Source organism: Hevea brasiliensis, chromosome 7 (assembly GCF_030052815.1).
Source record: "Hevea brasiliensis isolate MT/VB/25A 57/8 chromosome 7, ASM3005281v1, whole genome shotgun sequence".
Classification (NCBI taxonomy): Eukaryota; Viridiplantae; Streptophyta; class Magnoliopsida; order Malpighiales; family Euphorbiaceae; genus Hevea; species Hevea brasiliensis.
In genome coordinates, this window is record NC_079499.1 from 41,680,038 (window position 1) to 41,705,184 (window position 25,147).

The following is a 25,147-nucleotide window of genomic DNA, read 5'->3' on the forward strand; positions in this document are numbered from 1 at the left end:
ATTTTTTGAATTCAATGGTATAATCTTGTGTTTTTCACGCTTCCGTTCCTTCAGTACTTCAGAACAATTGATATGAAATGTGATCTATCTAAAGATCTACTGAATAATTGTGACATGTTGATATTAGAATCAACCTATCCATGATGTATAAGAAGGTCAACAATTTTGTTGACTAGTGAAAGGCATAATAACCTATAAACCCTAAAAATAAAGAATTAAATACTTAAGTTTGTAAATACCCTAGTATTGCCTAGTTGACTAGTTTAGATAGGTTGGCATGCCAATAGGGTTCTGACAGCTGTATTGTAAATGGCTTCACGCTGCACTTTGTTTTATGGCTCATTATGCCACACTATGATTTTGATAGCCTATGGCTATACGGATTATGTTATGATACTCGGCTTATTGCCTGATTGTTTATATGGCTTTTTAGCCCCACTGTTTTCACACCGGGAGATACTTTGTGACTAATGGTGTGACAACCCAAGGTACTAGGTACCCAGAGCTAGCATATCCATTTATCTAGTCTGGTCAGTGTATGGGCTACATGGGCAGTCAATTAAAACATTATTCAATTCAGGCAGTTAAGTATAATGAAATTTCAGTACAATTAAGTTAAGTATTGAATGAAATGAGTAAAAGAGATTAACAATAGAAACATAACAAAAATAAAATTTGCAGAACCATAGAGACTTGAAATACAATATAGTTAAAATAATTTGTATGTTGAGTATATTTATTGAAAGGTTATAAACTAAGCAGTTACAAAGAGGAACAAACTAGTATATAAGATAGTTGATACTAGAAATTCCATACTAAATTAAATTGATTCCTGAGTATCCAAATTATGATTTATTTCTTTCTTTATTTGTATATATTATTTCTTGTTATACTACTGAACCATTAAGCATAAATGCTTAGCGCGATGGAATTGTTTTCCTCGCGTAAGTACTTCGACTGAGATTTTCGAGTCCAAATCTACAGAAGTGTCAGAAGTGTACAAGGTTGTCGCCCCCTCAGCAATGCATGTAGATAAGGCTCATATTTACACATGTTATGTATTTTGTTCATTCTAAGTATATTATAAATTATTTGTATATCCTGTACTTGACAAACTTATGTAATTAGTTGGCAAATTATGTATGATAATGAAATGTAAGAATTCTAATATATGAGTTAAGTATCTGATCATGATGATTTTGATTGAGATTGAGTATGAGAAATTTTGAGACTGATTTTGAGTTGTGAATTTGAGTATATATTAAAACTATTTTTAGCAGGTTCAGAAGAACTGTTAGTCCAAATTACAGTCGGCACTCTGCTAGATTGTCGCTAAAATTTTTTAAATTTCCAAATTAGTCAGATTTTGATAAACAGTAAAAATAGCCTAAACCTTAGATAAAGTTTTTGAAAAAGTAAATCAAGAACTGTAATGAAATCAAATAAGATCAGGCACTCCGACACTCCGTGTGACATGCCTTACTCGGCTACACTATAGACGGGTGAGGGGTGTTACATTGTATGTACCTGATGCGTTTAAAAACATTATTTTTGTATCTAGTTTGACTAGAAATAGTTATGAATTTCAATTCACAAATGATGTTTGTAATATTTATTTTGGAAATAATATTTTGGCTCGGGTTATATGCATGATGGACTTTATTATTTGGATAATAATGATAAGTACAAATCCAATGCAAGTAATCTAAATCAATGTAATGCCATAATGAAAATCAACTCCAGTCTAAAATGTCTTTGGCAATTAAGATTAGGTCACATTGCAGAATATAGGATTATAAAACTAGAGAAAATGGGGATTTTATTTTCATTGGAGTCTGAACCTACTCCAACTTGTGAATGTTGCCTTCAAGGAAAAGTGACTAGATCGCCTTTTGTTGGACTAGGGTTAAGAGCTGAACATATTTTGGAACTTATACGTAGTGATTTATGTGGTCCATTTAAGGAAATGGCTAGAGGTAGTTTTCATTAATTTATTACCTTTACTGATGATAAATCAAGGTTTGGGTATTTGTATTTGATGAAATATAAGCATGAATTGTGACACCCCTTACCCGTGTACAGTATACCCGAGTAAGTAATGACATACGGTGTACCGGCACACTCTAATATTCCTCAATTAATTTATATCATGCTTTTGCATATAATTTATGAAATACAATTTGTTTAAGCCATTTATCAAAAGTATTATTCATTTAAGGTTCCGAAAATTTTAAAGAAAATCCGGCGGAGTACCGGCTAAAAATGGAGAAAACCGTTCTTCGGAACCTGTTAAAAACACTTCCAATAAACAAATTCATTCATTCTCAACTTCAATGTCATCACAAAACTCAATATCAAGATTTCAACAATTTTTCAGTTTCAGGTTTCAACAACCTTTTCTCATATACAAGCAATAAATACATGCTCAAATCTTGCATTCATAGTCATAACTTTCATTATTTACATAAACATCAAAATATATTACATGAGTTCAAATACATGTGAGAAAATACAAATCTGCTACAAAATATCAAAATGACAAAATGACACCTAGTGCCCTACCGATGCACTGCAGGTAGTGAGGTGACATGGACACTGAGCAGAACTGTCAGATGGACTCACCCAGTCTGTGGTCTACTGGGCTCACGATCGGGATCTCCAGTACCTACGCGTGGCAAAAGCAACGCGCTAAGCAATAATGCTTAGTGGTGCAATAATATAATAGAAGAAAATAGCAAGAATATAAATGTGTATACAATGTGTATGCTTTCTTTGTTTGATCTTGGTATATTCATTAATTCATTAACTTTGTTCACTTTTATTCATTTGGTTGCCCCAAGTAACCTACACTAGACGACTGGACTGGATAATGGGTAACCGGTCGGGTACCTAGTACCTCGGGCCGTCACACCATCGGTCACATATGCATCTCCCGGTGTGCAACAGAACAGCTAACAAGCTGTAAATAATATCAGGCACAAGGCCAAGTCTCAATACAAAGTCAGAATGGCTAAAAGCCATGAAATCACAGAATGGCATTTTTGCCATGTGCAGTACTGCTAACTGAACCCTATTGGCATGCCAAACTATCCAAACCAATCTTGTTAGGTATACTAGGGCATTTGAAACTCTTAAATTTGTCAACTTGTGAATTTCAACTTTTTTTGGTGTCACTATTCATCATTGGTCAACAAAAATGTTGACTTTTAGAATAAAAATGTGTACATCAACTTTGGCACTCCCAACATACCACATTTGGTGTTTAAAACTTGTTGGCATTAAGTGTTTTTACCATTTCTAAACATTAAACCAAAGGAGCAGATTTTTCAGATTTTGTACCATAACTTCACTGTTCCATTGGATACTGTTACTGTTGGAATTTGAAGAAATGTAAAACATAAAAGTTGTTCCTTATTTTATCTAGTTGAATTTCCTTTTTTGAATCACTCCATTTGGAGTTTTGTAGCTCCAGATATGGCTCAAAAACCCAAGCTGTCCGGATATGCAGTCTGCAGAAATTTACCATATCTACAGTGCATGAACAGTGACTTGAGTCACTTAGTTGAATGGGTTGTGGCCATAATTTAGGGTAGGTTCCTTCATTAAAGTTGTTTTTCTATGTCTTAACTTGTTGCTGTAAAAATTTCAGACCAATTGACCAAATCTACAGTGACTTATGGCCAAATGAACAGTTACTGTTCATTTGGTCAAATTCTGCAGAGGCAGTTTCAGGGTTCCGGATTGTGGCTGAGTTTTGACCCTTTTTCTTTGGTCTTTTGGGCATGGTTTCTTCAGCAAAAATGTGCCATTATAAGCCTAGTTTCATGTCCAATTGGCCAAACATCAATTGGACAAGCACAGCCCAAGTTATGGCAGTGCAAAGGGACTGGAATTTCAGTCCCTATGCTACTGTCCATAGGGCAGCTTGCAACCTCAATTTGCAACCCCATTTTTCAGTCCATTTGTTAGTCAAATTACCTAAAATGGTCACTAATTGACCATTAAAATGTCCTCTAACAATTTCCTAAGCAAACCCTAATTTTTGTTCAAGTCTCCAAGTTCTCAAAATTCAATTTATACATTAACTTACAATTTCAACTTAAATCATGTCCTTAAACATAAATTGAGTGAGAGAGAGTATAAATTAGGCACTAACCTTGTTTGGGCAGATTTTTCCAAAGCCCTAAACCTCACTTTTCTTCCTTTCCTTGGCTGCCAAAAGACTATGCAAGGTACTAGAACAAATTTTAGTGAAAGGGTACTAGGGTTTTAGGGTGAAATGAAGGAGAAATTGAAGTTTTGGAGTGAACATCAATGGAGGGTGTTGAAGAGGGATTTCGGCTGCACTAAGGGGAGGAGGATGGCTGCTGGTTTCTTTGTTGAATTTGGTCTTCATTTGTCTTTTTAATTGTTAGTCAAAGGATGGCTTAAGTGTGATTGGTCCAAATTTTTAAATGATGTCATTTTTGCCTTATTTTTGCATTTTCTTTTCTTTTCTTTCACTACTTATTTCAATTTTCATTTCTAGTAATATTTCTTCATATTTTATGTCATATTAATTATTTAATCAACTGGGCAAGTCGGCCAAAAATCACCTCGGAAGGCGAAATGACCAAAATGCCCTCCGTTTGGCTTAACGGGTCAAAATTGTCTGTACCGATTGAAAAATTTTTCTAGGTATTTTCTTGGCATTCTAATGCCATGGGAACCTCAATTACCCTTCTCTGGAGTCCCAAAAATTATTTTATAATTTTTCCCCCGGGTCTAGGGCTCCTCGTTGCAAGAACCGCAACTTCCCTCCGGTTACCCATCGCTTGGGCACCGGCTCGTTTCACTTGGTTGTATTTTATTTCTAAAATTTTTACTAAATTTTTCTTATTAATATTTGAGTTAATTATGGTTCCTGTCTTTAGTTTAAATATTTTTCTGGACATTCTAGCTGTCCAGACCGACACCGGTCACCGGAACAGTAGGATGTACGGAGTGGTTACCGGGAGGGTGTTACATGAATCCTTTGAAAAGTTCAGAGAATTTAAATCTGAAGTAGAAAATCAAACGAAAAAATGTATTAAAACTCTTCGATCAGATCGTGGAAGTGAATACTTAAGTACTGAATTTGATGAATACTTGAAAGAGCATGGCATTATGTCCCAGCTGACTCCTCCAGGAATGCCACAATTAAATGATGTATCTGAAAAGAGAAATCATACCCTATTAGATATCGTACGTAGCATGATGAGCTATACTGACATGCCAATCTGCTTTTGAAGATTTGCATTAGAATCGGCTTTGCATATTCTGAATAGGATTCCATCTAAATTGGTTTCTTCCATACCTTATGAGATATGGCATGGAAGAAAACCAAGTCTTAAGCATGTTAGGATTTGGGGTTGTCCAGCTTATATTAAAAAGCAGAAGACTGACAAATTGGAAACTAAATTAGAAAAAGGTTGATTTATTAGATATCCAAAAGAAAGTTTTAGATATTATTTTTATTTGCCTTCATCACAAAAGGTTGTGATAAGCAGAGATGCCATATTTCTTGAACAACAGTTTGTTCAAAAGAGTGGCAAATGAAGGCAAATAGAGTTAGAAATAGAGAATTCTGACCAACCAATAAATCAGATGGATATAGATCCATCTAGCCAACCTATGCTTCTTGATGAAATATCTACAATAATTTCTCATAGATAAACCAGAATATCTCACCCACCAGAGAGATATGGTTTTGTTCATGAAGATGATGAAGGAACGGAAGCGTGAAAAACACAAGATTATACCATTGAATTCAAAAATTTTCACCTAGGGTCACATGCACCATGCAAGATTTATTTTTATCTATTTGATTTCAATGATAAACAACATATTAAAACTCTTTTAATATGTTTTTGGATCTGTATTTGCCATTTAAGATTTTAAAATTAATCAGATTAATTTTAGAACCCTAGATTAAATCAAGAACGATTACACTAACCTCTTGATGTGCCGCGTGTCTTCGCCTTTGATAATCGTCTTCAGGACACCAAATGTTGTCCCTCTAGCTTGTCCACACCAAGAACACCTATGGCAGCCCTTGAACAGCTTCTAAAGCCTTTTCTATTAATTAGAAATTCAAGTTCTGCCTTTTAAGAGATTAGAGATGTAAACAGGACACTAGAAACAATTTCTAGTGTTCTTAATTCAAGAGATTGATGGCTAATCTCTTTGAATTGATGAGAGATGAAGAGAAATAGCTGGAGAGGCTCAAAGTGGTGTGACAATTGAGAGGAGAGGCTGCTGGTTATGTTTTCTTTTCATAACCACACTTAAATAGCTAGGTTAACACATTAAACCCTTGCCACATGTCACCCTTTGATTAGCTCTAGGTTTAAGTGACCCAATCACATTGTGCCAAGTGTCAAACCTATATTTAATCTTTATTTTAATCATCTTACATGATTAAAAAAAAACATTTGGCAAGCTTATGTGTAATCCCATGTGTCACCATCTCATGGTGCCACGTGTCACACTGCAAAATGACCAAAATGCCCCTGTGTCTTAATTTTGAGTTCTTAACCCAAAATAATTATTTTTCTTCTTCTAATTAATTTATATCAAATATAAATTAATTAATTAATCTCTATTAATTAATTTCTCATCAATTAAATTCATATTTAAACACTTTAAATATAAATTTAATTTATACTACACATCCAATAATCTAAATTTGGTTTCAAGTAATGCTAGGGACTTTGCAATTTAATTGCAAACCAAATCTATTTAATTAATTAATTAAACTCTTTAATTAATTAATTAAATCATATTTAAATAGGTGATAACTTGTGTATGTGTGTGACTTACTAGGCTCATCACTAATTGGCAATGAGACATGATATCAACTCTTAATATCATCAGAACTCTTTCTTACCATAAATGATTTCTCTAAATCATTTTATGAACCTCATAGACCATGGTTAACACCTAGCATAGCATGCCATGGCCACCCAATTAGTAATAAGGTTTACCTTAAATGAACCTATAATCATATGTTACCATGCACTAGAATCTCTCTGTTACAAAATCCCAACTCAAGTGAGTCATGGTTTATGTCAAACTCCATTTGCTATGAATATTATGTTCTCTTTTAATTCCAGTTCTTGATTAAAAGATTTTTCTCATCGTAAACTCTTTTACGAATAAATCTATCTGTCTGGCCAGAACTTGAAACATCAAGAACAATTAAATGAACATAGGATTTTAACTCTATTTACTTAGAGGAACAGATTCCATCTTGATCAACACCTACCTCCATATATAACTAGTAGGAGCCAACAGATGCCCATATACCCATACACAGTACAAGTATGAAAGCAGTATCAAACTCAAACTACCTATATACAAGATAACTGTGCTATCTCAGGTCTAAAGATTATATGCACTGATATGATTTATGACAAAACATTGACAAGAGTAAACTCCATGTGTTTGTCATAAGTGTCACTGGTTCGGCCTACTTATCATTTATAAGTGCCTATCATGTTTGTTATATGGCATGAGACTCACCATTCCATCTTATTTATATCTCATATAAATAACTTGGGAACAAACATGAATACAATCTTTCTGGACAAGTCATGTCCTTATTATGAAGTATCCTCGATTGTGAACCTATTTATGATACTTTGTGCTAGAAATATTGTCACTCATATTCTTAACAACTTAAGAATAATATTTCTAACAAAATATCAATGGACCTTTTCTATTACACATAAATATATTATGTAAACGGAAAAGTGGAAATGCCTTTTATTATTAAAAATATGTACAAGATACATACTAAATGATATGCTCTAGGGCATACTACTAACAGATGAACCAGAGTTGTTTGCTCATGAAGAAACAGATCATAGAGATGATCCTTTAACCTGTGAAGAAGCTATATCAGATATAGATTCTTCTAAATGGATTGAAGCTATGAAATCTGAAATGGATTCTAAGTTAAGAATCAAGTTTGAGATCTTGTTGACCCACCAGAAGGTATTATACCTATAGTTAATAAGTGGGTTTTCTAGAGGAAAATTGGTTCTGATGGAAAGGTAGAGACCTATAAAGCAAGGCTGGTTGCAAAAGGGTTTCGCCAAAGGCAGAGAATCGACTATGAGGAGACTTTCTCGCCTGTTGCCATGCTTAAATCCATTAGGATTTTGTTAGCAATAGCCACATACTATGATTATGAAATTTGGCAGATGGATGTCAAAATAGCTTTTCTCAATGGAAACATTGAGGAAAACATTTTCATAGAACAACCTAGGGGTTTTGAATCCGAAGATCGTTCCAAAGTGTGCAAGCTAAAACAATCTATTTATGGATTAAAACAAGCTTTGAAGAGTTAGAATATCCGTTTTGATGAATCTATTAAATCATTTGGTTTTATAAAAAATGTGGATGAGTCATGTGTATATAAGAAGGTTAGTGGGAGTGCTGTCACTTTCCTTATTTTATATGTAGATGACATTTTATTAATAGGCAATGACATAGGTATGTTAACAACTGTTAAAGTATGATTGTCAAATATATTCTCCATGAAAGACTTAAGAGAAGCAGCCTAGATTCTTGGAATTCGCATCTATAGCGATAAAGCACAAAGAATAATTGATTTGTCCCAAAGTGTATATTTGGAAAAGGTGTTAAAAAGGTTTAACATGCTTGATTCCAAGAGAGGATTGTTATCAGTAAGACATGGTATCCATCTTTCTAAAGAGATGTCTCCAAAGACACCTGAAAAAAGAGACAAAATGGCCAGAATTCCATATGCTTTTGCTATTAGAAGTTTAATATATGCAATATTTTGTACTAGGCCGGATATAGCATATGCTGTTAGTTTGACTAGCAGGTTTCAATCCAATCCTAGTTTGGAACACTGAATAACTGTCAAGAATATCCTTAAGTAATTGAGAAGAACTAAGGATTTATTCTTGATCTATGGATATGGCGACTTACAATTGGATGGTTATACTGATTCTGATTTTCAATCAGATATTGATGATAGAAAGTCTATCTCTGGCTTTGTGTTCATTCGTAATGGAGGTTCAGTTAATGGGAAAAGTTCCAAACAGAGTACAACTGTCGACTCCACTGCAGAAGCAAAGTTTATTACTGCATCAGATGCTGCAAAAGAGGCTGTTTGGATAAAAAAGTTCATGACAGAATGTTGAGTAGTTCCTTCCATTGAGTTTGCAGTTCCTCTCTACTGTGATAACAATGGAGCAGTCATTCAGGCTAAGAAACCAAAGTCTCACTAGAAATCCAAACACATAGAAAGGCGCTATCACATTATCAGAGAGATAGTCAGATGAGGTGATGTAGCCATGCAAAAAATAGAATCAGCCGAAAATCCAGCTGATCCATTCATGAAGGCTATGTCATAAGCTCAGTTAGACCGATATCTTGAAAAGATGGGTCTAAGATACTGTAATGAATAGCTCTAGTACTTGGGAGAGATTATTGGTAGTATGCCCTATAACATATCATTTTGTATGTATCTTGTACATATTTTATTAATAAAAGGCAATTACACTTTTTTGTTTACATAATCTATTTATGTGTAATTGAAAAGGTCCATTCATATTTTGTTAAAAATACTATTTTTAAGTTATTAAGAATATGAGTGAAGTATTTCTAGCACAAAGTATCATAAATTGGTTCACAATCGAGGATACTTCACAAAGGACATGACTTATGTAGAAAGATTGTAATCATGTTTGTTCCCAAAGTATTAATATGAGATATAAATAAGTTAGAGTGGTGAGTCTCATACCACATAACAAACATTATAGGCACTTATAGATGATAAGTAGGCCGAACCAGTGATGTTTATGACAAGCACGTGGAGTTTTCTCTTGTCAATGCTGTAACACCCCTATTTACATAGTCTGACATATTTCACTATTCTGGTGATCGGTGTCGGCCCGGATAATTAAAGGAATTAGAACCATGTCTAATACAACTAGATAAGCCCTGAACACAAATAATTAGTAATTGCCAATTAGTTAAGTATAAAGAAGAAAAAAAGAACATAAGAAAAATGAGCCAAGAGTCATAGCGATGGGTGACCTTCTCGGGAATGACTGCGAGGTCGATTTAAACTAAAATTTCGAACTGTAAAATGTGACGCCGCGGTCCGTAGGACTGTTATGAACACAGTGGAAAAGAGAAAATTATGAAAAAGAATTGTTAAGCAGGTCAAATAATTAGGTCAGGGATCTGGAAGAAATATTAAATTATTTACAAACCGCGTCGAACCGGCGAGAGGCAATTTGGTCAATTGATCCCTAGAGCTAACTCCTGAACTGACTCTCAAATAAAATCGGAGAAAAGAAAATTTTGGAATCAAGAATTAAATTAAAGAACTAAAGAAAAATAAATGGAAAAGAAAAAGAAAAAAGGATGGAAAATTATGACATCATAGGGTGACATAAGCCATAACATCATAATTAAATTTTAATTAATGGAAAATTTGACTAAGTAAAAAAGCTTTAATAAATATACAAAAAGTAAAAAAAATAAAATAAAATCATCATCTTCTTCTTGCAAGGTTGCCGTCCACTTGTCCCTCACCCTTTCCCTAACCAAAACCTTCATTGAAGCTTATTTTTGAGCTTGAAGAAAACAAAATCCCACCATAGAAAATTTACCTACCATGATTAAACCTTGTTTGGGCAACTAGAAAAGAAGATTGATCAAGAAAGTTTGGAAAAAGAATGAAAGATTTGGAAATTTGAAATTCAAAGTGAGGTTAGTAATCTAAACTAGAATATTTTAGTTAAATGTTTATGTTCTTAGTTGAATAAACTGAGAAATTAACTTAAAATGAAATGAAAATAACTTGGGAGGACTATATGTGAATTTTGGCCAGCCATAGTTGTATGAGAATATGATGTGTTTTGAATGAATTAAAAGTGTATGTAAGCATGAATGAGTTGAGAAATGGTGTTGGTATGCTTGGAATCAATTAAATGTAACAAATCAAGTAAGTTAGGGTTTTGGACCTAGGGTTTTGGAAGATAAAAATTAGAGAATTGGTCAAAGGGTGTGTTTGAGCTTTTTTTAGCTAAAAAATGGTCACATGTGACCAATTGTGGTATGTTGGAAGGGTTAGAGTTAGGTTTAAATTCGGATTGGTTAGGGACATTCTGCAGGCAGCAGGACCAAGGTCTCTTTCAGGGACCAAAACTGAAAATTGACAAACCCAATTGGTGTGAGGCCAATTGGGAATGAAACTAGACACAAAATGACACATTTTTCATTCAGGAATCATGCCCAAAAAGTAACCATAACTTAGTGAATAAAGTGACCAAATCCAGAATTGGGTGTTCTGACTTGTAAAGAAATGAGCAAATGAACAGTATTTATTCATTTGGCCATAACTTGGGTTAGGTAAGTCTAAATGACCTGAAATTTTATCAGTGGAAAGCTGAGATATAGACCTACAACTTTTATGAATAATACAAACCCAAATTATGCCCTAACCAAGTGATTTAGACACCCAAAGTTAGTGACCTAAAACTACCAGAACCAGTTTTGGTGCCCAGAAATCTGGGTTAGACTAATTCGGCAGTCATGATTCAAATGGCTATAACTTAAGCTACAAACCTCCAAGTGGAGTGATTCAAAAAGGGAAATAAATTTAAGACAATAAAGAACAATTTCTATGAAGAAAACTTGGCCAAATTCTAACAACAACATTACCAATGGAACAGTAGAAAATAGGACACTAAAATTGAAAATTTGCAATTTTGCCTAAAAGACTTAAGTTTTGAGAGAACAACCAAAACCAACAAGTTAGGTAACCAAAATGTGGTATGGGGGTATAATTGGAGTTCTCATACCTTTTAAGCATAAGAAAGTTAATATTTTGACTTGAATAGTAACCTCAACATGAAAATGTTCAAGGATGAAGTTTAAGCTATAGAAATTAATTATTGGAATTGTTGTGAGGCAAAGTTATTGAGACACTATAAATTTTGTGTTTTAGTTGAAAAAGACTGGGAAAGTCTAAGAGACTGAGTCAAGGCCTAGAGGCGACTCACGTTTAGTTTGTGCATAAAAATTTTTAAATTATAGTTTTCATAATGGAAATTGATTTGTTATACATTGTGAATGTGTTTTGTTCATTATGAATTTCGAGAATGTTGTGTTGCCTATTCTACAATAGAAATTTGGAATGAAAATTATTTATTGATTTGTATGAATTATTTGAACAATATAGTTTTGAATTTAGTTATGGCTTTGAAAATCTTATTTGAAAAATAGTGTGTTGCCTACTTTGTAAATGAAAAGTTTGGAATGAAATATGATTTGTGAAATTTATGAAATGTTTGAATAACTTGATTTAATTGTTTTTTATTCACACTTGGCATGAATATGTTCCTCCTCCACTTGTGGGGTGAGTTTGATATTTGATCACTTTCCTCCTTCTCTGGCTTTCCAGTCTGAGGGGTGAGTTTGGATGAGTACTCATTAGCTAGCTAGCCACCTCCCTCATTGATTTTAATTAGTGGGGTGAGTTTGCCTTGTCGTGGTGTACAACACGGCATGTTTTGAAATTTTGTGTCATAGTCTAAGTTGTGTTATTGACTGGCAACACTATGATTGTTAAATTGTTTGATCAATTTGTGTTATATTAAGCTTTGAAAATTATGATTTGCTATAAATGTGATTTGAAAAATTTGTAAAATGTGATTGTGAAATATTTAAACTGTGAATTGATGATAAATGTTTTATATTTTGCATTTTATATTTATTGTGCACCACTGAGTATTTTTATACTCAGTGATAGCTTTCTTTGTTGTCACAGATAGAGAAAAGGACATAGCAGCAGAGTGAGTTGCAACAGTAAGAGAGGAGCACAGTTTGGAGATTTTGTACGGGTATTTGTTAATACCTTTGTAATTATTTTAATGTAAATGGTTTAGTGTCATATGTGTTAAGGTAGATTGAGCAGTTGTATAGTCAATGTATAATAATATTATTTTTGAGATTTTGCGTCTGTAAATTAACTTATGAATGTAAATTAAATATTTGAAATGCAATGTGCATGAGTTTATGAAATGTTTTGAGATATCAATTCTTAATTTGAAATTTGGTGTAACATCCTCACTTTAGCTAGTTCGTACAGTCTACTGTTCTGGTGACCAATGTCGGTCCAGGCAGCTAGAATGTTTGAAATTATAAATAGCCTAGAGTGAGGAGTTATAAAGAAACTAAATAATGCTCATAAAAATCAAGGAAAAATTTTTAGAAACGAAATACACTAAGGTTAAACGAGCCGAAACACCACGGATGAGTAACCCGAAGGGGAAGTGACGGTAAAGGCCGTTAACAACCCTAGACCCAGGGAAAAAATTATAAAATAATTTTTGGGACTCCAGAAAAGGATCATTGAGGTTCTTATGGTATTAGGATGCCAAGAAAATGTTTAGAAAAATTTTTCTATTGGTATACACAATTTTGGCTTATTAAGCCAAACGGAGGGCATTTTGGTCATTTCGTCTTCAGAGATGATTTTTGGCCAACTTGTCCAGTTAATTAAATAATTTATATAACATAAAATATGAATAAATATTGTTAAAAATTTAATTGAAATTAAATAGACAAGAAAAGGAGAGAAAATGAAAGAAAATAGAATTATGACATCATAATGATGTCATTAAAATTCTCCCAACCAATCCAATGTTGACACATGGCATAAGTTCACTTAAAAGAGACTTAATGGGCTGAAAAATGAAAAAAAAAAAATTCAGAACTCACTCTCCACTCTTCTTCTTGCCGTCACCTCTCCCTCCATAGCCAACCTTAGCAAGCTTTTGAAAGCTTGATTTCCCTAACTTTTACCCAATTAAATCCTATATTCCAAACACAAGAAAGTGTTATTGCATCTTGGAGAGTCTTTTGGGACCAAAAAGAAAAGGAAAAGAAGAACCCTAACAAGTGGGAAATCTCAGTCCATTAGAGGTTTGTGACCTAACCTTGGTTTTCACTTTAAATTCATGTTTAAGGACCATGAATGAGTGCAAATTACAAAGAAATTTATGAAATACCATTTGTATGCCATCCCATAATTTCAGCAGCCTTGGTTAAGGCAAGATTGTGATGATTTTTAGGGAGTTAAAATGGTAGTATGCCTGCCCTCAATATGCATCTCTTGAGTGGAGTGATGAAATGCAAATGATAATGCATGGTTGATGATGTTTGAGTTAGGGTTTGGGGTGAAAATGAGACTTTGATCATGTGATGATGGAAGTAGGTTTTAATGGTCAATTAGTGACAATGTAGTTTTGTTTGTATAAAAAATGAAGTGAATTGTGTAGTGGGGTTTGAGTTTGGTGTGGCTACCCTTGATGACCTGTAGGACTGGGCATGAGTCCAGTAGGTTTGGGCAGCAGTAATTGGAATTTTAGAGGTTCAATTAGTGCAAGACCAATTAGCAATGAAACTAGACACATAATGGCACAACTTTGGTGAAGAAACCATGCCCTGAAAACCAAATCAAGTTGACCAAAAGATTGCCCTAATCAGGGTGACCTGCATTCTGCCTGGGCAAAATGACTAAATGAATAGTATTTAGTCATTTGGCCATAACTCAGTGTAGAAAGATCCAATTGACATTAAATTTTACCAGCAACAATCTGAGATATAGACCTACAACTTTCATGAAAAAACCTAGCCCAAATTATGATCATAACATTTTCAAAAAGTAACCTTAAATCACTGCTCCTAATACTATAGATTTTGTCAGTCCAAAAATTTTGGAAAAATCATAATCCGCCCAGTTGTGGTTTTTGGGCCATATCTTGAGCTACAAAACTCCAAATGAAGTGATTCAAAAAAGGAAAGGCAACTAGACAAAATAAGGAACAACTTTCATGTTGATCATTTTGCCAAATTCTCACTACAAAAATGACTAATGGAATAGTAAACACAAAGCTTGAAAATTGAAAATTCTGCCCGATTAACATTAAGCTTAGAAATGGTATTGGCAACCAATACCAATAATTTTAGAATGCAAAATGTGGTATGTTGGGAGTATTAGAACCAATGTACCTATTGTCTATGCAAAAGTCAACATTTTAGTTAACTAATGAAATGAATAGTAACACCAAAATTTAAATTTCAAGAATTGTAAAATTTAAAAGTGTAATATGCCCTAGTACACTTAGTAAGATTGGTTTGGATAGGTTGACATGCCAATAGGGTTCTGTTAGAAGTACTGCATATGGCTTCATGCCATTTTGTGTTTCATGGCCTCCCATGCCATTCTGTGATAAAATAGCCTTCGACTATGGTAATTAAGTTATCATACTTGAATTATATCCTTGATGATTATTACAGCTTATTAGCTGTTCTGTTGCACCCCGGGAGACAATGTGACTGATGGTGTGATGGTCCGAGGTACTTAGTACCCAGTGCCAATTTACCCGTTTATCCAGTCCAATCAACTAGTAAGGGTTACTCGAGCAATGATAATAAACCTTATCAAATTTTAATCGAATAATACTGCAATAAATATCAGAAATTAAGCCTACCAAAAATGTAAACATACATTCTGCATACTTACTTTATTTTAGTTAGTTTATTTTATACTTTCACCACTAAGCATAATTGCTTAGCGCGTCGCTATTGCCACGCGCAGGCACTGGAGACCTAGCTGGGGAGCCCAGTAGACATCAGACCGGGTGAGCCTTAAAATCTGCATCCGGAGTCCAAAGTCACCTCACATTTGCAGTGCACATGGTAGGACATTAGGACTTTGGGTAGCATTTTGTATTTTGTATTAGTTTTGGATTGTAACTATAAACTCTTGAAATTATTTGATAATGTAAATATATGAAATTTCATGTTATTGAAATTTTCTGTATAATGTATGTGGAAAAATGAAATGTTAAGAAATATGTATAAATATGCTTCAAGTGATGAAGTGAACAGAAAAGTTCTGAAAATAGTATTGAGATTTTGAGATTGATTTGAAATATGTGTAATGGAGTTCTGGATTTGGAAATTATATTGGTGGTGTCTTTTAAACAGGTTCAGAAGAACTATTTTTCCAATTTACAGCTGGCACTCTGCTGGATTTTCTATAAAAATTTTGAAAAAATGCAGATTTATCAAAAATTATAAATAAATGAATTAAAAGAGATAAATTGTAATTAAAATATGAATTGGTGCTCCAACACACTGAGTGGTATAACTTGCTCGGCTACACTATAGATGGGTAAGGGGTGTCACATTTAGTGGTATCAGAGCATCGGTTTTGGCATTTCTGGGCCTAGATAGAGTGCATACCATTGCATTGCATTTGTAAGTGTTGAGGTGACGCTGATGCAGATTTATTTGTTTTCTTATTTTGAATAGGATATGGATCCTGCTTCTCAAAGAGTAGTTGATGAATAGGTGGAGAGTCGTGCTCCACCAAGAGCTGAATCTGGGGGCAGGGGAGAATCTACTCCACTAGCAGCTGAGGCACCTGCCCAACCTCAGTTTGCGCTATTTCAGCAAATGACCGAATTCTACCGGCAAATGATGGGGGCAATTCCACCACCACAACCACAGCCACAACCTCCACCAACACCACAGAAGTCCCATCTGGAGAAACTGCGAAAACATGGGGCTGTGGATTTCTTTGGGAAGAGCGAGGATGATCCCATGACAGCAGAAAACTAGTTGCATAGAACCATCAGAGTGCTGAAATAGCTTAACTGCACCCCCGAGCAGAACCTAGAGGGTGTTGTGTCCCTACTTCAGGATAATGCATATCAGTGGTGGGACACAGTAACCAGTGAGGTGCAACCGAAACGGATCACCTGGGAATTCTTCCTCACAGAGTTCAGGAAGAAATATGTTAGCAAAGTGTATTTAGAAGAGCGAAGAAGAGAATTTATCAGTCTAAGACAGTGACAATTATCAGTGGTAGAGTATGAGCGTGAGTTTGTTAGACTGAGCTGGTATGGGAAGGAGATAGTCCCTACAGAGCCAGAGAGATGCAAAAGGTTTGAAGCAGGACTGAATGACAATATCAAAGTTATGATAACAGCATTGGAGATCACAGATTTTGCTAAATTAATAGATGCTGCATCAAAAGTAGAAAGACTATGAATAAATGAGCAAACTAGAAGGGAAAGACAGCAGAAGAGGGGTCCAGGTCAGTCTAGTACATTTTCTGCTCTCAGTAAGAAGAGTAAGGGTCCTCCTGCTCAGAGTTCAGGACGACCACAGGGTTAGGGTCAGTCTCAGGGGCCTAGACCACAGTTCACACCTAGGAGAGGCCAGTCCACACCATCAGTGGGTAGCTCTCTAGGGACGGTGCTTAGGGAACCAGCCCCAGCATCCTCTGCCTGCCCGTACTGCTAGAAGTGGCATAAGGGGGACTGTTGGTGAGTGACTGGTGCATGCTTATGGTGTGGATCTACAGAACATCAGATCAAGAATTGTCTGAAGAGGACTACTACAGTTGCTTCAACACAAGCTGACAAACCTGCTCCTGCACCACAAAAGGGTAGGAAGCCCGGTAAATCTGAGGCAGCTGGTCCATCACTGAGGCCCGCATCCGAGTCAGCTGAGAGGCCAGAGACTAGAGTACCTGCCAGAGCCTATGCCATCAGAGCTCAGGAGGAGCAAGATGCCCTGGATGTCATCAGGGGTACGTTTTCCCTCTATAACACTTCTGTGCGTGCATTGGTGGATCCAGGATCCACTCATTCCTACATTTGCATCAAGCTACCCATAGAGAGGGGAGTTCCAATAGAGGAGAGTGATCAAGACATTCTGGTCACAAATCCACTAGGCCATAGTGTGGTAGTGAATAAGGTGTATAAAGGTTGCCCATTGAGGATGCAGGGGTATGAATTCTCGGCAGACCTAATTGAATTGCCCTTCCACAAGTTTGATGTGATTTTGGGAATGGACTGGTTGTCACGTCATTAGGCAATAGTTGATTGCAAATTGAAGAGGATTTCTCTAAAAACTTCTGAGGGTAATGAGATTACTATTGTGGGTGAAAGGATAGATTTCCTGTCCAATGTTATCTCAGCCACAGTTGCAAGAAGATTGATGAGAAAAGGCTGTGAAGCTTACCTAGCACATGTGCTTAATATTAGGCAGGCTAAGTCAAACCTGTGTGATATACCCACAGTAAGAGACTTCCCAGATGTATTTCTTGAAGAGTTGCCTGGTTTACCAATAGAAAGGGAAGTCGAGTTTGCTATTGAGGTAATACCGGGTATAGTACCAATTTCTATTGCTCCTTATAGGATGGCACCCACTGAATTGAAGGAGTTGAAAATTTAGTTACAGGAGTTACTCGATAAGGGGTTCATACGCCCCAGTGTGTCACCATGGGGAGCTCCGGTTCTGTTTGTGAAGAAGAAGGATGGAACTTGGAGATTGTGTATTGATTACCGGCAGTTGAACAAAGTAACTATGAAGAATAAATATCTGTTGCCCAGAATTGACGATTTGTTTGATCAGTTGAAGGGAGCCGGTTTATTTTCAAAAATTGATATCAGATCAGGGTGTCATCAGTTGGGGGTAAAGGATGCAGATGTATCAAAAACTGCATTCAGAACCCGGTATGGGCATTATGAATTTTTAGTGATGCCATTTGGGTTAACAAATGCACCAGCAGCATTTATGGACCTTATAAATCGTATCTTCCATCCATACTTAGATCGGTTTGTAGTGGTCTTTATTGATGATATTCTGGTGTATTCCAATACCAGGGAAGAACATGATGAACATTTGAGGATTGTTCTGCAAACCCTGTGAGAAAAGAAGCTGTATGCTAAGTTGTCCAAGTATGACTTCTGGATGAGTGAAATCTCCTTTCTTGGACACATAGTAGCTGAGGGGATTAGAGTGGATCCCAAAAAGATTGAAGCAGTGATGGAATGGAAGCCTCCCAGAAATACAACTGAGGTCAGAAGTTTCTTGGGGCTAGCTGGGTATTACAGAAGATTTGTGAATGGGTTCTCTCTTATAGCTGCTCCAATGACCAAGTTGTTGCACAAGAATCTGAAATTTGGCTTGAATAACAAATGCCAAGCCAGTTTTGAGAGGTTGAAGGCTATGTTGACAGAAGCACCAGTGTTAACACAACCAGTGTTGGGAAAAGACTTTATGGTCTACAGTGATGCCTCGCATAATGGGCTAGGGTGTGTATTGATGCAAGAGGGGAAAGTGGTTCCTTATGCTTCCAGGCAGTTAAGGCCACATGAACAGAACTACCCTACTCATGACCTAGAGTTAGCAGCAATTATCTTCGCACTGAAGATATGGAGGCATTATTTATATGGTGAAAAATGCTACATCTATACAGACCACAAGAGTCTAAAAGATTTGCCAACCCAGAAGGAGCTCAATCTTAGACAAAGGCGATGGATTGAGTTCCTAAAGGACTATGATTGTGTGATAGATTATCATCCTAGGAAGGCAAATGTAGTTACTGATGCTTTAAGCATGAAGTCCATCACAGCTTTAAGATCACTAAATGCCTGTCTGTCCTTAGCTCAAGATGGAGCTATTTTGGCTAAATTACAAGTGAGGCCAAACCTGCTACAACAGATACAAGATGGACAGAGGGCAGATGAAAAATTAATAGCCATTGTGGTTAAAATTCCAGAGGGAAAGGAAACCGATTATGAGGTGAAAGCAAATGGGTGTCTGTACTACAAAGGAAGAGTGTGTGTACCAAATGATGGAGAACTGAAAACTAGTATTATGAAAGAAGCACACACTAGTGTTTATGCTATGCACCCAGGAAGCATGAAAATGTATAATGATTTGAAGCCTCATTATTGATGGCCTGGTATGAAGAGGGATATAGCTGACTATGTGACTAAGTGTTTGACATGTCAGCAAGTTAAAGCAAAACATCAAGTTCCATCAGGATTGCTACAGCCTATAAGCATACCTGAATGGAAATGGGACCAGGTCACTATGGATTTTGTTAGTAGTCTACCTCTCACCCAGAAGAAGCATGATGCAGTAAGGGTGATAGTGGATAGATTGACGAAGTCAGCACATTTTCTGCCAGTTAGGATTGACTACTTACTGGAGAAGTTAGCAGAATCGTATATCAGTGAGATAGTTAGAATGCATGGAATCCCACTTTCCATCATATCTGACCGAGACCCAAGGTTTACATCGAGATTCTGCAAAAAATTGCAAGAAGCCTTGGGCACACAACTCCGCTTTAGCACGGCTTTTCATCTTCAGACGGATGGACAGTCAGAACGAGTAATTCAGGTAAACCTAAGAACTAATTGAATTTTCATAGTTATTAATTGAAATGGTAGTAACAATGTGAATTATGTGATAGATTCTGGAGGATATGCTAAGGAGTTGTGTCATTGAGTTTGAGGGGAGTTGGGATAGATATCTCCCACTGGCAGAATTTGCTTATAACAATAGCTACCAAGCTAGCATTCAAATGGCTCCGTATAAAGCACTGTATGGGAGGAAATGTAGAACCCCAGTGTCTTGGACTGAATTGGGCGAAGATAAGCTGGTAGGACCAAACCTGGTGAAACAGACTGAGGAAAAAGTGAAGATAATCAAAGCTAACTTGAAGGTTGCCTCAGATAGATACAAATCATATGCCGACTTGAAGAGAAAAGAGATAGAGTATGTAGTTGGTGATAAAGCGTTTCTCAAAGTCTCACCGTTGAAGAAAGTACTGAGGTTTGGAAGAAAGGGTAAGTTAAGCCCTAGGTTCATTGGCCCATATGAAGTCATTGAACGTGCGGGACCAGTGGCCTATCAGCTAGCTTTACCACCAGAACTGGGTAAAATCCATAATGTATTCCATGTTTCTATGCTGAGAAGATATCGCTCAAACCCTTCACATGTCATTTCCATGGAAGAGATTGAAATCCAACTGGACTTGACATATACAGAAGAACCTATACAGGTCCTAGCTCGGGAAGTGAAAAAACTGAGAAATAAATAAATTCCACTGGTGAAAGTGCTTTGGAGGCACCACAACACTGAAGAGGTAACTTGGGAAAGTGAAGACACGATGAGGCAACAGTTCCCTCAACTATTTGCATCAGGTAAATTTCGAGGACGAAATTTTTATTAGAGGGGAAGAGTTGTAATATCCTCATTTTAGCTAGTCCGTACAGTATACTATTTCGGTGACCAATGTCAGTCCAGGGAGCTAGAATGTTTGAAATTATAAATAGACTAGAGTGAGGAGTCATAAAGAAACTAAATAATGCTCATAAAAATCAAAGAAAAATTTTTAGAAACGAAATATACTAAGGTTAAACGAGCCGAAACACCAGGGATGAGTAACCCGAAGGGGAAGTGACGGTGAAGGCCGTTAACAACCCTAGACCTAGGAAAAAAATTATAAAATAATTTTTGGGACTTCAGAGAAGGGTCATTGAGGTTCTTATGGCATTATAATGCCAAAAAAAAGCTTAGAAAAATTTTTCTATCGGTATACACAATTTTAGCTCGTTAAGCCAAACGGAGGGCATTTTGGTCATTTCGTCTTCAGAGATGATTTTTGGCCAACTTGTCCAGTTAAATAAATAATTTATATAACATAAAATATGAATAAATGTTATTAAAAATTTAATTGAAATTAAATAGACAAGAAAAGGAGAGAAAATGAAAGAAAATGGAATTATGACATCATAATGATGTCATTAAAATTCTCTCAACCAATCCAATATTAACACATGGCATAAGTTTACTTAAAAGAGACTTAATGGGCTGAAAATTGAAAAAAAAAAACAAAATCAGAACTCTCTCTCCACTTTTCTTCTTGCCATCACCTCTCCCTCCATAGCCAACCTTAGCAAGCTTTTGAAAGCTTGATTTCCCTAGCTTTTACCCAACTAAACCCTATATTCCAAACACAAAAAAGTGTTCTTACATCTTAGAGAGTCTTTTGGGAGCAAAAAGAAAAGGAAAAGAAGAACCCTAGCAAGTGGGAAATCTCACTCCATTAGAGGTTTGTGACCTAACCTTGGTTTTCACTTTAAATTCATGTTTAAGGACCATGAATGAGTGCAAATTACAAAGAAATTTATGAAATACCATTTGTATGCCATCCCATAATTTTGGCAGCCTTGGTTAGGGTAAGATTGTGATTATTTTTAGGGAGTTAAAATGGTAGTATGCCTGCCCTCAATATGCATCTCTTGAGTGGAGTGATGAAATGCAAATGATAATGCATGGTTGATGATGTTTGAGTTAGGGTTTGGGGTGAAAATGAGACTTTGATCATGCGATGATGGAATTAGTTTTTAATTGTCAATTAGTGACCATTTGGTTTTGTTTGAATGAAAAATGAAGTGAATTGTGTAGTGGGGTTTGAGTTTGGTGTGGCTGCCCTTGATGACCTGCAAGACTGGGCATGAGTCCAGTAGGTTTGGGCAGCAATAACTGCAATTGTAGAGGTTCAATTGGTGCAAGGCCAATTGGACATGAAACTAGACACATAATGGCACAACTTTGGTGAACAAACCATGCCTAGAAAACCAAACCAAGTTGACCAAAAGATTGCCCTAATCCTAGTGACCTGCATTCTACCTAGGCAAAATAACCAAATCAACAGTGTTTAGTCATTTAGCCATAACTCAGTGTAGAAAGGTCCAATTGACCTGAAATTTTACTAGCAATAAGTTGAGATATATACCTACAACTTTCATGAAGAAACCTTACCAAATTATGACCATAACATATTTAAAAAGTGACCTGAATTCACTGCTCCTAATACTGTAGATTTGGTCAGTCCAGAAATTCTGGAAAAATCATAATCCAGCCTGTTGTGGTTTTTGGAGCATAACTTCAGCTACAAAACTCCAAATGAAGTGATTCAAAAAAGGAAAGGCAACTAGACAAAATAAGGAACAACTTTCATGTTGATCATTTTACCAAATTCCCACTACAAAAATGACTAATAGAACAGTAAACACATAGCTTAAAAACTGAAAATTCTGTCCAATTAACATTAAGCTTAGAAATGGTATTGGCAACCAATACCAACAATTTTATAATGCAAAATGTGGTATGTTGGGAGCATTAGAACCAATGTACCTATTGTCTATGCAAAAGTCAACATTTTAGTTGACTAATGAAATGAATAGTAACACCTAAATTTAAATTTCAAGAATTGTAAAATTTAAAAGTGTAACATGCCCTAGTACACCTAGTAATATTGGTTTGGATAGGTTGGCATGCCAATAGGGTTCTGTTAGCATTACTGCATATGGCTTCATGCATTCTATGTTTCATGGCCTCCCATGCCATTCTATGATAAAATAGCCTTCAGCTATGGTGATTGAGTTATCATACTTGAATTATATCCTTGATGATTATTATAGCTTATTAGCTGTTCTGTTGCACACCGGGAGACACAATGTGACCAATGGTGTGATGGTCCGAGGTACTTAGTACCTAGTGCTAGTTCACCCGTTTATCCAGTCCAGTCAACTAGTAAGGGTTACTCGGGCAATGATAATAAACCATACCAAATTTTAATCGAATAATACTGCAATAAATATCAGAAATTAAGCCTACCAAAATTGTAAACATACATTCTGCATACTTACTTTATTTTAGTTATTTTATTTTATATTGTCACCACTAAGCAGAATTGCTTAACGCGTTGCTTTTGCCACGCGTAAGTACTGGAGACCTAGCTAGGGAGCCCAGTAGACATCAGACTGGGTGAGCCTTCAAATCTGCATCCGGAGTCCAGAGTCACCTCACATTTGTAGTGGACATTGTAGGACATTAGGACTTTGGGTAGCATTTTGTATTTTGTATTAGTTTTGGATTGTAACTATAAACTCTTGAAATTATTTGATAATGTAAATATATGAAATTTCATGTTATTGAAATTTTCTATATAATGTATGTGGAAAAATGAAATGTTGAGAAATATGTATAAATGTGCTTCAAGTGATGAAGTGAACAGAAAAGTTCTGAAAATAGTATTGAGATTTTGAGATTGATTTGAAATGTGTGTAATGGAGTTCTGGATTTGGAAATTATATTGGAAGTGTCTTTTAAACAGGTTCAGAAGAACTGTTTTTTCAATTTATTGCCAGCACTCTGCCGGATTTTCCATAAAAATTTTGGAAAAATTCAGATTTATCAAAAATTGTAAATAAATGAATGAAAAGAGATAAATTGTAATTAAAATATGAATTGGTGCTCTGGCACATTGAGTGGCATAACTTGCTCGATTACACTGTAGACGGGTAAGGGTTGTCACATTTAGATTTTGGATTGAAGTGTTGCTATTGCTGTTTATTTGAAGTTTGGTGGTTGCAAATGGGGTTGAAATTAATTATTTGGAAGTGTTTTTCATAGGTTTTGAAAAAGTGTTTTTCTCAAATACAGACGGCACTCTGCCGAAATTTTTAAAAAATTTGTGGAAAAATAAAATGGGACAAAAATGTTAAATGGTTTTCAAACTTCAATTAAATGTTTTTATTTCCTACAAAAATGCTCACCACTTCCAAAATGTAAGAAAATGGTTTTAAAATCTCTTGTAGTATATTTAATGGGTTACTAGCAGGCGAAGTACGGTAAATCATTAGATGTACTATGGGATCATGTTTCATCTTACTAAGGGGTAGGGTGTGACATGTTTAGTGGTATCAGAGCAAAGGTTTTAAAATAAATTTTGAACTGTGAATTTGAAATATTTTATCGGTAAATACAACTACTCAAATGTTTGATACATATGACATATTTACATCATAAATATGCACTAACAGAGGTCAACCTCCTTATGTTTGTTACTAGAGAGTAGAAATTTTCTGAAAGTGAAATGGTGGAAGGAGATCATTCTGTGGAGCAATCTGTCGTGGTTGAGGTCCAAGGGGAAGCCCCAGCACTCCAGAACGTGAGTGGGTCAACCACTCTAGCTCCTACTTTAGCACCGCAGTTTCCTGCTCAGTTTGCACAACAGATGGCTACATTTTTCCAACAAATGGCGGAAAATATGCCACCTCAAGCTTAGATGCAAACACCTATAGCACAACCACAGCCCTTGGCTCGGTAACATGAAAAATTAATGAAATTTGGGGCCACCGAGTTTAAGGGCACTGTGGATCCACTGGAGGCAGAACAGTGATTAGAAAGAATGGAA